General features: G+C 35.2%; 1 long non-coding RNA gene and 1 other non-coding gene across 2 annotated transcripts; one reads left to right on the top strand and one right to left on the bottom strand.

Moving 5' to 3' along the window:
• Positions 1-6,506: 6,506 nt before the first annotated feature.
• Positions 6,507-6,608, bottom strand: LOC122044791. Its single transcript, XR_006129794.1, has one exon. It is a non-coding gene; the product is annotated as a small nucleolar RNA SNORD90 (small nucleolar RNA).
• A 5,897-nt stretch (positions 6,609-12,505) lies between these two features.
• LOC122041955 lies at positions 12,506-14,509 on the top strand. Its single transcript, XR_006129128.1, has 3 exons — positions 12,506-12,665; positions 12,823-12,959; positions 14,431-14,509. It is a non-coding gene; the product is annotated as an uncharacterized LOC122041955 (long non-coding RNA).
• The last annotated feature ends 1,400 nt before the right edge of the window (positions 14,510-15,909 follow it).

Consider the following 15,909-nt stretch of genomic DNA (forward strand, 5'->3'; position numbering starts at 1 on the left):
ATTATGTTAAAATAGTAATATTTAATTGCACTAATAAACGACGAGTATGCAATAAACTTTAATAACAGTAAAGGATTAAGAAATTGTGTATCTCCAGTCGAAGCGTCGGACGTGCCGACTGTCTTTAGAGAATTGATTGCCGCCCACGGTGCGAAGGCTCCCCGGCAAAATCCTCCCAAGATCCGACAACCGCTCGCGTCGCTCGTAGGTGCACTCCAAAACGAGCGCCGCACTCAGACTCAACCTCAAATCGCAAACCAAGCCTCAGAACACAGAACAAGGGGAGAGAAGAAGCAGAAGTAATGCTTTGCTTCGGTGTGTTTTAGAAGGAACGGAGGAAGTGTATTTATACACTTCGAAACAGTGCAGAGGAAGGGACACACTTCCTCTTCTCACGCGCGGATGCGTTGTATCGCATCCTCATACGACGCGGAGCGTTGCTTCGCTTCCTCACGCGGACCAGAAACGAGACCAAACCAGCAAAAATAGACCGGGCCGCCCGTGAGCGCAAGGCCCACGGGCTGGGGATTTGCACCCCCCCCTGCGCGCGTTAATCGCGCACGTGACGCCCGGTTTATGGATTTCCGGCTCGAACCCCCCAAATCCACTCGATTTGGGCTTGGCCCGCGCATGCGTGTAGGTCTTCTTATTATTGCTAAGCAAGGATGGAAGGGCTTCATATATAAGCCCTTCCAAGCTTCTCCACTTAGCAATGTAGGACTAAAAAACACTACAAAAATTACTTTGAATTTAAAACAAAACTCAACAATCCCCCACAAATTCAAAGCAATTTTTTTAGTCAAAAACAAAGATATGTTCTGAGGCTTGGTTGCAATGAGCTTTCAATGAAAATACCTTCCGGTTTGAATTTTCACCTAAGTACACCAATCTTATTCACATAGGTTTGAAGAGAACAGAGTCTTGATCTTAAACCTTTTATATGTGAAGATCAATTGGTAACAACTCATCACAGGCGACGGTTGAATCCTTCTGGGTTGGTGCATTACGGCCATGCCACCGAATCTTGTTTCACAAGTGCTAAGGAGAGTTGCCTAGACCCCCCACACTGCGATCTCACAGTTACACTTACATAGGTGAGTTCTCCAAGGATGTACTGCAAGCATCCTGTCATTAAGACCTTGAACTCATTAAGAGCTCTTAAGCTCATCCTTACTAGCAGTCAAGCATCTATCCAGGGAAGAGACTATGAGATTACATCTCAATTAATTTGATGCTTACGTTTCACCCTTATAGCTTGTTTGTACCACATTGAACCTACTTTTTGGGATCTCCAATCAGATAGGTTGGGTTGCCGCTATAGATGAAACCAGGACAGGCCTCAGTCCCATTCCCTTACTGGATCTCTTGATTTTCTCAGAATCAAGTCCTTTAGTGAGTGGGTCAGCAATATTGTCTTTTGAACTTACAAAGTCCAATGACACCACTCCAAGAGACACTAGCTCACGAATAGACTTTAATCTTATTCGTACATGCCTCTTCTGTTTCTGGTTATACTTGGAGCTTCTAATCTGAGCTATTGTTGTTTGATTATCACAGTGTACTGAAATAGAAGGTATTGGCTTCATCATCAAGGGAATTTCAGAAAGAAGACCCTTAAGCCAATCAGCTTCAGTTACTGTTGTATCTAAAGCACACAATTCTGCCTCAGATGTAGAACGAGTTATAATCGTCTGTTTAACAGACCTCCAAGCAACTGCACCGCCTCCAAGTGTAAAGACATAACCAGTAACGTTTTTACACTCAGCAGTGTCAGCTATCCAACTAGCATCATATATCCCTCCAGGACTGCAGGGAATCTCCCATACCACAAGCCCAAGGATATAGTGCCTTTCAGATATCTGAGTACTCTATCTAATGCATCCCAATGCGTTCTGTCCGGACAGCTGGTAAACCTGCTCAATTTCGATATAGCAAAAGAAATATCAGGTCTAGAACAATTAGCTAAATACATTAGACTACCTATTATTTGTGAGTATCTTAATTGAGACACTGCCACACCACTATTATTCTTGTGGAGAGTTTTTGAAGGGTCATATGGTGTGACAACAGATTTAACTTGGCTATAGCCATATTTCTCTAATACTCTCTCAACATAGAGTGACTGAGAAATTGCTATTCCATCAGTTGATCGAGTCAACTTTAGCCCTAAAATTATATCAGCACAACCCATATCCTTCATATCAAACTTACCACTTAAGAGGGTCTTAGTCTCATTTATAATAGAAAGGTTAGTTCCAAATAGTAGAATATCATCTACATATAAGCATAGGATAATACAATTATCACCTTTCATTTTAGCATATACACATTTATCAGAGTCATTCACTTCAAAGCCAAATGATAGCATAGCTTTATCAAATTTTTCGTGCCACTGCTTTGGGGCTTGCTTCAAACCATAAAGAGATTTGACTAACCTACAAACTTTGTTTTCATTTCCAGAAACTACATATCCCTCAGGCTGATCCATATATATCTCTTCTTCAAGATCTCCATTAAGGAATGCCGTTTTAACATCCATTTGATGGATCTCAAGATGATATATGGACGCCAATGCTATTAATACTCGGATTGTAGTAATTCTTATAACAGGAGAATAAGTGTCAAAATAATCAATCCCTTCTTTCTGTTTGAATCCCTTCGCAACTAGCCGGGCTTTGAATTTATCTACTGACCCATCAGGTTTTAGTTTTCTTTTAAACACCCATTTACATCCTATAGTGTTACACCCAGGAGGTAAATCTATTAACTCCCAAGTAGCATTAGAGATAATATAGTCCATTTCACTTTTAATGGCCTCTTTCCAGTACTTAGCTTCAGGAGAAGCCATAGCATCTCTATATGTCACAGGGTCACCTTCTATATTATAGGTGATAAAGTTCTGACCTAAATCCGTAGACACACGTTGCCTCTTACTCCTTCTCGGTTCTGTACACTCACTAGATTCATCTAGTCTAGAGTGACTTGAGGAAGGTGTACCCACTACGGATAATGGGACCTCTACAGAAGAAGGCTCATTTCTAGTAGGAATACTAGATTGAGGTGTTCTCGTCTTCATAGGAAATATATCCTCAAAAAATGTAGCATCGCGAAGTTCTACAATAGTATTTGCATCTATTCTAGGAATTTCTGATTTAATAATCAGGAACCTATATGCAATACTATTTTGAGCATAACCCAAGAAGATACCATCTACGGTCTTTGGACCAAGTTTTTTCCTTCTATGTTCAGGTACTAGTACCTTTGCAAGGCACCCCCACACTTTAAGGTATTTCAAACTTGTCCTTCGGCCTTTCCAAAGCTCATATGGGGTTTTATCCCTTGACTTCATTGGGACTCTATTTAGCACATGACATGCAGTGTATAGAGCCTCCCCCCACATAAAGTTGGGTAATCCAGAACTGCCTAACATGGAATTAATCATATCTTCAAGGGTTCGATTTTTTCGTTCTGCTATACCGTTGGATTGAGGACTATATGGAGCAGTTACCTCATGGATTATACCTGTATCTTGACAAAATTTTTGAAACAGGTTCGAGGTAAATTCTCCACCCCTATCAGACCTTAACCTCTTAATAGTTTTATCGGTTTGATTCTCAGCTTCAGATTTAAAGTTCATAAGTTTATCTAAAGCTTCATCCTTGGTTTTTAGCAAATAAACATAACAATAACGAGAGTGATCATCAATGAAGGTAATGAAATACCTTTTATGATCTCTCGTTATTACACCGTTAAACTCACAACAGTCAGTATGAATCAATTCTAAAATATCAGAATTTCTATCAACTGATTTGAAGGGTTTACGGGTTTGTTTATATTGCACACAAATTTCACATTTTTTCTTATCATTTATAGCATGCTTAGGGATCATGTCAAGATTCATCATCCTTTTTACGGTATTAAAATTGACATGTCCTAATCTGTCATACCACAGATCATAAGACTCAATGTTATATGAACAACTAATATCAGAAGTTTTATTTAAAGTAACATTTTCTACATTGAGTTTAAATAAACCTTCATTAAGGTAACCTTTTCCAATAAAGGTTCCTAAATGTAATATTACAACTTTATTACATTTAAAGTTTAACTCATAACCAGCACAGACTAACTTTGATCCGCTAATCAAATTCCGACGGACCGCTGGAACATGATGCACCTCATGCAGTGACAGGATTTTTCCAGAGGTGAACCTCAGGTTAATTTGTCCTATCCCAAACACCCTGGCTGCAGAATGGTTCCCCATGGTCACGGAAGTGCCTTCAATTATCTGATAAGTAAGGAAGGCAGAGATCAGCACAACATTGTACATTAGCACCTGTATCAACTAACCATTCATTGGGTTGATAGATCAAGTTTAGTTCGGGTTTGAAGGTAACAAACCTATCGCTGGTGTCGTCACTAGCAGTCACGACATTTACTTGTGCCTTAGTGTTGGATGTGTTGCTTTGGTTTTTCTCCTTGTCTTTTCGCTTAGGGCAGAATTTGGCATAATGTCCAACCTGTCCACATGCCCAGCAAGGCTTAGGTTTGGTTCCAGTTTTCTTTTGAACCTTTGGGTTGGGTTTCATCTTGTTTTTCATTTTCTGGTTTTTGAATTTCCTCTTGTCAGATGAGACTACTACATTTGCTTTTGGAATAAAATCCATAGGCATTCTTGTATTATCATTTTTATGTTGCTTCCGATGTTCTTCTTCGATATTTAAGGCAATCATCAAATCTTCGAGAGAGATTTTACCTCTCCGATGTTTAAGAGTCATGCCAAAATCTTCCCAACTTGGAGGCAATTTTTCGATGATAGACAAGACCTGAAATTTTTCAGGTAATGGCATATCCCCTTCAGCAAGACCATGAATTTGAACTTGGAATTCATGTGTCTGCTCAACCACAGATTTGCCTTCAACCATTTTGAAGTTCAGGAATTTTGCCACAATATACTTTTCTAAACCAGAATCTTCGGAGTTGTATTTTTTATCCAAAGATTTCCATAGCTCTTTAGCTGAAGAGGTTGAGCAGTATACATCAAATAGTGCATCTGAGAGGGCAGACAGGATTCTCCCATGGCAGAGATAATCCCTTTGCTTAAACCTCTCTAAGGTAGCACTACGGGCAGGTTCCTCTTCATTAGGCGAAGGAGGGTCTGTTTCTATAACGGAGAATAGCCCTAGCGTAGTAAGCCAAAATTTCATTCGTTGTTGCCAACGTCTGAAGTTTTGCCCGAAAAATCTTTCGGGTCGGGCACTAGCCTCATCAGACCCCGTTACCCTATCGTTCATTATGTTTATTGATGCTACAATCAATTCTCTAACATTGTAATAACTGTAATAGAACTAATTATGCTAAAACAGTAATATTTAATTGCACTAATAAACGACGAGCATGCAATAAACTTTAATAACAGTAAAGGATTAAGAAATTGTGTATCTCCGGTCGAAGCGTCGGACGTGCCGACTGTCTTTAGAGAATTGATTGCCGCCCACGGTGCAAAGGCTCCCCGGCAAAATCCTCCCAAGATCCGACAACCGCTCGCGTTGCTCATAGGTGCACTCCAAAACGAGTGCCGCACTCGGACTCAACCTCAAATCGCAAACCAAGCCTCAGAACACAGAACAAGGGGAGAGAAGAAGCAGAAGTAATGCTTTGCTTCGGTGTGTTTTAGAAGGAACGGAGGAAGTGTATTTATACACTTCGAAACAGTGCAGAGGAAGGGACGCACTTCCTCTTCTCACGCGCGGATGCGTTGTATCGCATCCTCATACGACGCGGAGCGCGCGCGGATGCGTTGTATCGACGCGGAGCGCTGCTTCGAAACCAAACTGGTTTGGTTCAGACTGAACCAAACTAGCAAAAACAGATTTGCACCCCCCCTGCGCGCGTTGATCGCGCACGTGACGCCCGGTTTATGGATTTCCGGCTCAAACCCCCCAAATCCACTCGATTTGGGCTTGGCCCGCGCATGCGTGTAGGTCTTCTTATTATTGCTAAGCAAGGATGGAAGGGCTTCATATATATAAGCCCTTCCAAACTTCTCCACTTAGCAATGTGGGACTAAAAAACACTATAAAAATTACTTTGAATTTAAAACAAAACTCAACAGCACAAACTAAGAATATCATTGTGAGCCAGAAGCACAAAATGTATAGAAGGCTTTAGAGTATTCCAATCCATAATTTGACCTGAATAATACATTAATACAATACAAGAGGAAGATGAATTATCGTATTAGCTCACTACAAAAAAACATAAATTTGGGGACAAATATTTGGAACGAAAATTATTCGTCCCAAAATTGCGACAAATTTAGGGTCGAAAACAAATTTCGACCCAAATAACCAACGAAAATTGCAACAAAAAAATTTTGTTTCAAATTTGCAACAAGAAAAAATTTCGTTGCTAAATTCGTCACCAAATCTGGATAAATTCGTCACCAAATCTGGAACGAATTCAGAATTCGTCCCAGATTTTGGGACAAATACTACATTCGTCCCAAATTCTGGGACGAATTCAGAATTCGTTCCAAAATCTGGGACGAATCCAGGATTCGTCCCAAAATCTGGGACGAATCCAGGATTCGTCCCAAAATCTGGGACGAATCCAGGATTTGTTCCAAAAATGACATTATTTTTAAAAAAAGACAATCAAATATCGAAGGCTTATATCTTGACCTAGAGACATCGAAATTTGATGAAACAAGTTTCTATGCATTCATATCATTAACTTGATCGTAAATATGTCACAATCCATATTTTTTAAATAATATTTTAAGTGATTCAAATTTTTAATACCAAATTAGGTCAAATTGGAATTAAAAAATTCCAAAAATAAATATATTTGGTAAAAAATATTTTTATGGATATATTTATGATCAGGGCAACGATACGAACGTATAGAAACTTGTTTCATCAAATTCCGATATCTCTAGGTCAAGATATAAGCTTTCGGTCTTTGATTTAATTTATTTTAAATTAATTTAAGTTTTGGGACGAATCCTGGATTCGTCCCAAATTTTGGGACGAATCCAGGAATTCGTCCCAAAGTTTGGGACGAATCTCTGGATTTGTCCCAAAGTTTGGGACGAATCTCTGGATTCGTCCCAAAATTTGGGACGAATCCAGAGATTCGTCCCAAAAATTTAAATAACTATAAAAAAAAAATAAAATGGGATGCCTTATATACGGACCTAGAGACATCGGAATTTGATGAAATAAATTTTTATGCGTTCGTATCGTTGTCCTGATCGTAAATATATCCATAAAAATATTTTTTTCCAAATATTTTTATTTTTGGAATTTTTTAATTCCAATTTGACCTAATTTGGTATTAAAAATTTGAATCACTTAAAATGTTATTTAAAAAATATGGATGGTGATATATTTACGATCAGGACAACGATACGAACGCATAGAAACTTGTTTCATCAAATTCCGATATCTCTAGGTCAAGATATAAGCTTTCAGACACTAATTTACAATCGTTCACTGCACAACACCTTTTTAGTTAATAGCAACCTATATATGTATAAAAAATATCTACCTAGAGACATCGGAATTTGATGAAACAAATTTCTATGCGTTTGTATCGTTGTCCGGATCGTAAATATATACATAAAAATATTTTTTCACAAATATATTTATTTTTGGAATTTTTTAATTCAAATTTGACCTAATTTGGGGTTAATAATGTGAATCATTTAAAATAATAATTAAAAAATATGGATGGTGACATATTTAAGATCAGGGCAATGATACGAATGTATAGAAACTTGTTTCATCAAATGCCGATGTCTCTAGGTCAAGATATAAGCTTTCGGTCTTTGATTTAATTTATTTTAAATTAATTTAAGTTTTGAGACGAATCCTGGATTCGTCCCAAATTTTGGGACGAATCCAGAGATTCGTCCCAAAAATTTAAATATCTATATAAAAAAACAAAATGGGACGCCTTATATACGGACCTAGAGACATCGGAATTTGATGAAATAAATTTCTATGCGTTCATATCGTTGTCCTGATCGTAAATATATCCATAAAAATATTTTTTTTCCAAATATTTTTATTTTTGGAATTTTTTAATTCCAATTTGACCTAATTTGGTATTAAAAATTTGAATCACTTAAAATGTTATTTAAAAAATATGGATGGTGACATATTTACGATCAGAGCAACGATACGAACGCATAGAAACTTGTTTCATCAAATTCCAATGTATCTAGGTCAAGATATAAGCTTTCAGACACTAATTTACAATCGTTCACTGCACAACACCTTTTTAGTTAATAGCAACCTATATATGTATAAAAAATATCTACCTAGAGACATCGGAATTTGATGAAACAAATTTCTATGCGTTTGTAAGTTGACCTGATCGTAAATATATACATAAAAATATTTTTTCACAAATATATTTATTTTTGGAATTTTTTAATTCAAATTTGACCTAATTTGGGGTTAATAATTTGAATCATTTAAAATAATAATTAAAAAATATGGATGGTGACATATTTAAGATCAGGGCAACGATACGAACGTATAGAAACTTGTTTCATCAAATTCCGATGTCTCTAGGTCAAGATATAAGCTTTCGGTCTTTGATTTAATTTATTTTAAATTAATTTAAGTTTTGGGACGAATCCTGGATTCGTCCCAAAATTTGGGATGAATCCAGGAATTCGTCCCAAAGTTTGGGACGAATCCAGAGATTCATCCCAAAAATTTAAATATCTTTAAAAAAAAAAACAAAATGGGACGCCTTATATACGGACCTAGAGACATCGGAATTTGATGAAATAAATTTCTATGCGTTCGTATCATTGACCTGATCGTAAATATATCCATAAAAATATTTTTTACCAAATATTTTTTTTTTGGAATTTTTTAATTCCAATTTGACCTAATTTGGTATTAAAAATTTGAATCACTTAAAATGTTATTTAAAAAATATGGATGGTGACATATTTATGATCAGGGCAACGATACGAACGTATAGAAACTTGTTTCATCAAATTCCGATATCTCTAGGTCAAGATATAAGCTTTCGGTCTTTGATTTAATTTATTTTAAATTAATTTAAGTTTTGGGACGAATCCTGGATTCGTCCCAAAATTTGGGACGAATCCAGGAATTCGTCCCAAAGTTTGGGATGAATCCAGGAATTCGTCCCAAAGTTTGGGACGAATCTCTGGATTCGTCCCAAAATTTGGGACGAATCCAGAGATTCGTCCCAAAAATTTAAATAACTATAAAAAAAAAAATAAAATGGGACGCCTTATATACGGACCTAGAGACATCGGAATTTGATGAAATAAATTTCTATGCGTTCGTATCATTGTCCTGATCGTAAATATATCCATAAAAATATTTTTTTCCAAATATTTTTATTTTTGGAATTTTTTAATTCCAATTTGACCTAATTTGGTATTAAAAATTTGAATCACTTAAAATGTTATTTAAAAAATATGGATGGTGACATATTTACGATCAGGACAACGATACGAACGCATAGAAATTTGTTTCATCAAATTCCGATGTATCTAGGTCAAGATATAAGCTTTCAGACACTAATTTACAATCGTTCACTGCATAACAGCTTTTTAGTTAATAGCAACCTATATATGTATAAAAAATATCTACCTAGAGACATCGGAATTTGATGAAACAAATTTCTATGCGTTTGTCTCATTGTCCTGATCGTAAATATATACATAAAAATATTTTTTCACAAATATATTTATTTTTGGAATTTTTTAATTCAAATTTAACTTAATTTGGGGTTAATAATTTGAATCATTTAAAATATTAATTAAAAAATATGGATGGTGACATATTTGCGATCAGGGCAACGATACAAACGCATAGAAACATGTTTCATCAAATTCCGATGTCTCTAGGTCAAGATATAAGCTTTCGGTCTTTGATTTAATTTATTTTAAATTAATTTAAGTTTTGGGACGAATCCTGGATTCGTCCCAAAATTTGGGACGAATCCAGGAATTCGTCCCAAAGTTTGGGACGAATCTCTGGATTCGTCCCAAAATTTGGGACGAATCCAGAGATTCGTCCCAAAAATTTAAATATCTATAAAAAAAAACAAAATGGGACGCCTTATATACGGACCTAGAGACATCGGAATTTGATGAAATAAATTTCTATACGTTCGTATCATTGTCTTGATCATAAATATATCTATAAAAATATTTTTTTCCAAATATTTTATTTTTGGAATTTTTTAATTCCAATTTGACCTAATTTGGTATTAAAAATTTGAATCACTTAAAATGTTATTTAAAAAATATGGATGGTGACATATTTACGATCAGGGCAACGATACGAATGCATAGAAACTTGTTTCATCAAATTCCGATGTCTCTAGGTCAAGATATAAGCTTTCAGAAATTAATTTACAATCGTTCACTGCACAACACCTTTTTAGTTAATAGCAACCTATATATGTATAAAAAATATCTATCTAGAGACATCGGAATTTGATGAAACAAATTTCTATGCGTTTGTATCGTTGTCCTGATCATAAATATATACATCAAAATATTTTTTCACAAATATATTTATTTTTGGAATTTTTTAATTCAAATTTAACTTAATTTGGGGTTAATAATTTGAATCATTTAAAATATTAATTAAAAAATATGGATGGTGACATATTTGCGATCAGGGCAACGATACGAACGCATAGAAACTTGTTTCATCAAATTCCGATATCTCTAGGTCAAGATATAAGCTTTCGGTCTTTGATTTAATTTATTTTAAATTAATTTAAGTTTTGGGACGAATCCTGGATTCGTCCTAAAATTTGGGACGAATCCAGGAATTCGTCCCAAAGTTTGGGACGAATCTCTGGATTCGTCCCAAAATTTGGGACGAATCTAGAGATTCATCCCAAAAATTTAAATATCTATAAAAAAAAAACAAAATGGGACGCCTTATATACGGACCTAGAGACATCGGAATTTGATGAAATAAATTTCTATGCGTTTGTATCATTGTCTTGATCGTAAATATATCCATAAAAATATTTTTTTCCAAATATTTTTATTTTTGGAATTTTTTAATTCCAATTTGACCTAATTTGGTATTAAAAATTTGAATCACTTAAAATGTTATTTAAAAAATATGGATGGTGACATATTTACGATCAGGGCAACGATACGAACGCATAGAAACTTGTTTCATCAAATTCCGATGTCTCTAGGTCAAGATATAAGCTTTCAGACACTAATTTACAATCGTTCACTGCACAATACCTTTTTAGTTAATAGCAACCTATATATGTATAAAAAATATCTATCTAGAGACATCGGAATTTGATGAAACAAATTTTTATGCGTTTGTATCGTTGTCCTGATCATAAATATATACATCAAAATATTTTTTCACAAATATATTTATTTTTGGAATTTTTTAATTCAAATTTGACCTAATTTGGGGTTAATAATTTGAATCATTTAAAATATTAATTAAAAAATATGGATGGTGACATATTTACCATCAGGGCAATGATACGAACGTATAGAAACTTGTTTCATTAAATTCCGATGTCTCTAGATCAAGATATAAGCTTTCGGTCTTTGATTTAATTTATTTTAAATTAATTTAAGGTTTGGGACGAATCTCTGGATTCGTCCCAAAATTTGGGACGAATCCAGAGATTCGTCCCAAAAATTTAAATATCTTTAAAAAAAAAAACAAAATGGGACGCCTTATATACGGACCTAGAGACATCGGAATTTGATGAAATAAATTTCTATGCATTCGTATCGTTGTCCTGATCGTAAATATATCCATAAAAATATTTTTTACCAAATATTTTTATTTTTGGAATTTTTTAATTCTAATTTGACCTAATTTGGTATTAAAAATTTGAATCCCTTAAAATGTTATTTAAAAAATATGGATGGTGACATATTTACGATCAGGGCAACGATACGAACGCATAGAAACTTCTTTCATCAAATTCCGATGTCTCTAGGTCAAGATATAAGCTTTCAGACACTAATTTACAATCGTTCACTGCACAACACCTTTTTAGTTAATAGCAACCTATATATGCATAAAAAATATCTACCTAGAGACATTGGAATTTGATGAAACAAATTTCTATGCGTTTGTATCGTTGTCCTGATCGTAAATATATACATAAAAATATTTTTTTACAAATATATTTATTTTTGGAATTTTTTAATTCAAATTTGACCTAATTTGGGGTTAATAATTTGAATCATTTAAAATATTAATTAAAAAATATGGATGGTGACATATTTACGATCAGGCCAATGATACGAACACATAGAAACTTGTTTCATCAAATTCCGATGTCTCTAGGTCATGATATAAGCTTTCGGTCTTTGATTTATTTTTTTTAAAATTATTTTAAGTTTTGGGACGAATCTTGGATTCGTCCCAAAATTTGGGACGAATCCAGAAATTCGTCCCAAATTTAGGGACGAAATTGGGAACAAAAAATATTTGTTCCTAAAAACCCTAGATCTAATTCCCAACCCGATTCTTTTTCCCTTCTCTCTTTTCTTTCCTCTCTCGCCCCCTTCTTCCCATCTGTGATTTCCAGGTTTCGGCCACATCTCCGACCGACGACGGCGTGATCTACGACGATCGGCGGTGGAAGGTTTTCGTTTGGTAAGCTAAACGCTCTCAGATTTCTCTCTCTCGGCGTCGCTGGACTCCCTGCCGGCGCGGGCTGGCCGCGGCGGCAGCTGCTGCCTGGCCTCCGGCAGGCCCTCCGGATGGCTATTGCAAGATCATTGTAAGCAATTTTCTTCTCTCAATCTTGAAGGGAATTGGTCAAAGATGGTGAAATTAGTTCAACTCAGCCAAATTGAACAGATTTGGCAATTCTTTGGCTGTTTTACGACCTTACAAGCAACAAGAAGGGAATTAGCTGGAGACAACTACTACAGTATGTGAAAAAAGGTATGCTAGATCTTCTTATTTGCGTTAGTTACAACCAAAATTGATATTGCATTTTTGCCATATAGTTCTGCATTATGCTTACTTGAATAGCATTATCAGCCACATAATCATTGTCATGATGGTCCTCTATGCTTGAACCTGCTCCCACAGCTAGTCAGGAGCTAGTGTTGTAGTGGCCCTGACCCCCAAACGACCACTAGTTTGTTGTTTTTCAGCACAGATGACTAATCAGGTCTAGTCGTGTGTATTTATTCTTGTTTAACCTCCACTCAATGTAATGTGTTTAGAACTATATGCATTGTCATTATAATAATTTTTTGTAGCACCTAGTTTAACAATTATGTGGCCGCCAACAGGGAAGAAATGGGTCTTCACAATATCCAAAGAATCAATTGCCACATTGTTAAACCCAACAAGAACACAATATGGAAGCAATGAATGAAAAGCTCAACCAACTAGACACTTGATACAGATCTCCCACTCCACAAGAAATTAGCATTCTGCGTCCACATTTCACATGAGGGCCTAGGACATGACATGTAATTAGTATTATATAACGGATTGGGTATGAATATAAACTCCGCACTATGCAAAACAAGTGTGCTTTACGATGACCAAAAGATGCAAGTCAGAATTACCTGGTAGGACCAAGAGGAAGATACTTTCCCCTTGGGACAAAGCAGAACAATGAAACGAAATCAAGAAGTCTCTCATGAGTCTCGTAAAGTTTCTTTAGCTCGTCATCTGTCCATTCTTGTTTGTTGTTGTCATGGTTCCGCATATCTCTAGAAATCAAAGGAAACAAGCATAGATCAACATAAAATAAACATTCTAACTTCTTCGCTTGTAATAAATTTGTCATAAGTTACCTGATTAAATCATCTTGTGCCCTGTACATCTCATCAAGTACTTTTAGCATAGGACTAATTAAAGACCCAATACCAATACCACTAGCACCTTGATCTTCCCCATTACTAAGTTGTGATTGTGAAAACTGAGATTGAACACCACCTAGAGATAAAGCATGCAAGAATTCATATATTTGTAGTCGTTAAGGCTCTCCAGATCTGATTGCAATAGTGATTAAGGCTTGAGCAGCAATTAGCCGAACCTGTGCATCATCAATGAGCAAGATTCACAATATAACGGATTGGGTAATACCATACTTCACAATATCTCTCTCTCTTTCTCTCTATATGATGTGTCAATTATATTAGGTTGTATCGTAGTTACGATACATGTACTTAGCTTCAAAATAATTCTTATAATTTTATTTACCGTTGTTATAACATGGATGATTATATCGTTGGTAAATATGACTTTTATTAGAATTAGGGTTTTTATTAGAATGTTTAAGGAATTTCACATTTATGTTTTGTTTCCAATTATTCTTTTTACATGGCCATATCGTATAATATTTACAATCTTTCTTGTTAGACATGATCTAGTTTATTTGTTTGTTGTTATGTAGGCAAAGGAGATTTGATGGGGATCAAAGATTTTGTGGCACATGAAGATGACTATATGTATTCTTAGTGTTGTTGGATGGATGATGAACTTATAAAACATTGGGTTGTTGAACTTTGTATCATATTTTCTAGTAGCTAGAACAAGATGGATATTGTAAACTTTGTTGAAAACTTTATACTTCTTGAATTATGAGTTGATCGATGTGTTGAATGCTAAATTTGGATGTGTTGAATGTTAAATTAGGATGTGTTGAATGCATATTATTTGTTATTTGAATTTGGTTTGTATGTATTTGGATTGTATTGTAGAAAGAAATTGAAGCTGAAAAAAATTATTTGAAATAGGGACGAATTTGGCAATGAAAATTATTTGTCCCAATTCTATCGTAATTTGGGACAAAATTATTTTCGTCCCAGAATTCGTCCCAGATTTTGGGACGAATTTTGGGACGAATCCACAAAATTCGTCCCAAAATTCGCCCAGAATCTGGGACGAATTATGGATTCGTCCCAGATTCTGGGACGAATTTTGGGACGAATCTACAAATTTCGTCCCAAATTTCGTCCCAGAATTTGGGACGAATTCTGGGACGAAAATTTATCTTATGTGCAAAGAATTTGGCAAGTTTTTGTTGCCAAATTCATTGCCAGTTTTGCAAGAAATTTATTATTCGTTGCAAAATTAGGAACAAAGATGGCAACAAAAATAATTTTGTCACCGAATTTGTCCCCAAATTCGTTGCAATATTAGGGACAAACTATTTATGTAAATTCGTCTCTAAATTTGTTCCTAAGTTTGCAACAAAAACAGTTTTCGTTGCAAATTTCTATACTTTTTTGCAACGAATTTGGGGACAAAAACTTTTTTCGTCGCCAAATTCGTCCCCAAATTTGTCCCCAAATTTGCAACAATCCATAATTCGTTCCAAAATGTGGCATCAACCATTTTGGGACGAAAAAATTTTCGTCCCAAATTTTGTCGCAAAAATTTTTGCAATGAATTTTTTTTAAAAATTCGTCCCCAATTTTGTCCCGAAATCCTTTATTTTTTGTAGTGGCTAGATGATAAATCATATGATTTAGAAGTAGATGCTTATTTTTGACTTTACGTTTCTAGAAGATGTAGAGGAGTTTGTATTTGAGAGTTTTCTAAATTACTGTCCAAATATAATTGATTTGTATCCATAGAATGTTGAGAATAAAAGCTTTATGAATTTGAATGACTCAAACCTAATTGAGATGACAAACCAACTTGGTTTGTCTAAGGACACTTTCACAATGGTTGTACTCGTTGAAGTTGAGAGCAACAGTGGGAAATCACCAAGAGTTGGCCAAGAGTTCCTTGATGGAAAAATATTTACAAAACAGGAGGATTATGTGATATTTGAAGGACACATGAAGACAAAAAGTTATAAAATAAAATTTGTTTGCAAGGTTCAACCTTGTGCTTGGAGAATTGTTGCTAGAGGGTCTAGAAAATT

Source organism: Zingiber officinale, chromosome 2A, assembly GCF_018446385.1.
Source record: "Zingiber officinale cultivar Zhangliang chromosome 2A, Zo_v1.1, whole genome shotgun sequence".
NCBI lineage: Eukaryota > Viridiplantae > Streptophyta > Magnoliopsida > Zingiberales > Zingiberaceae > Zingiber > Zingiber officinale.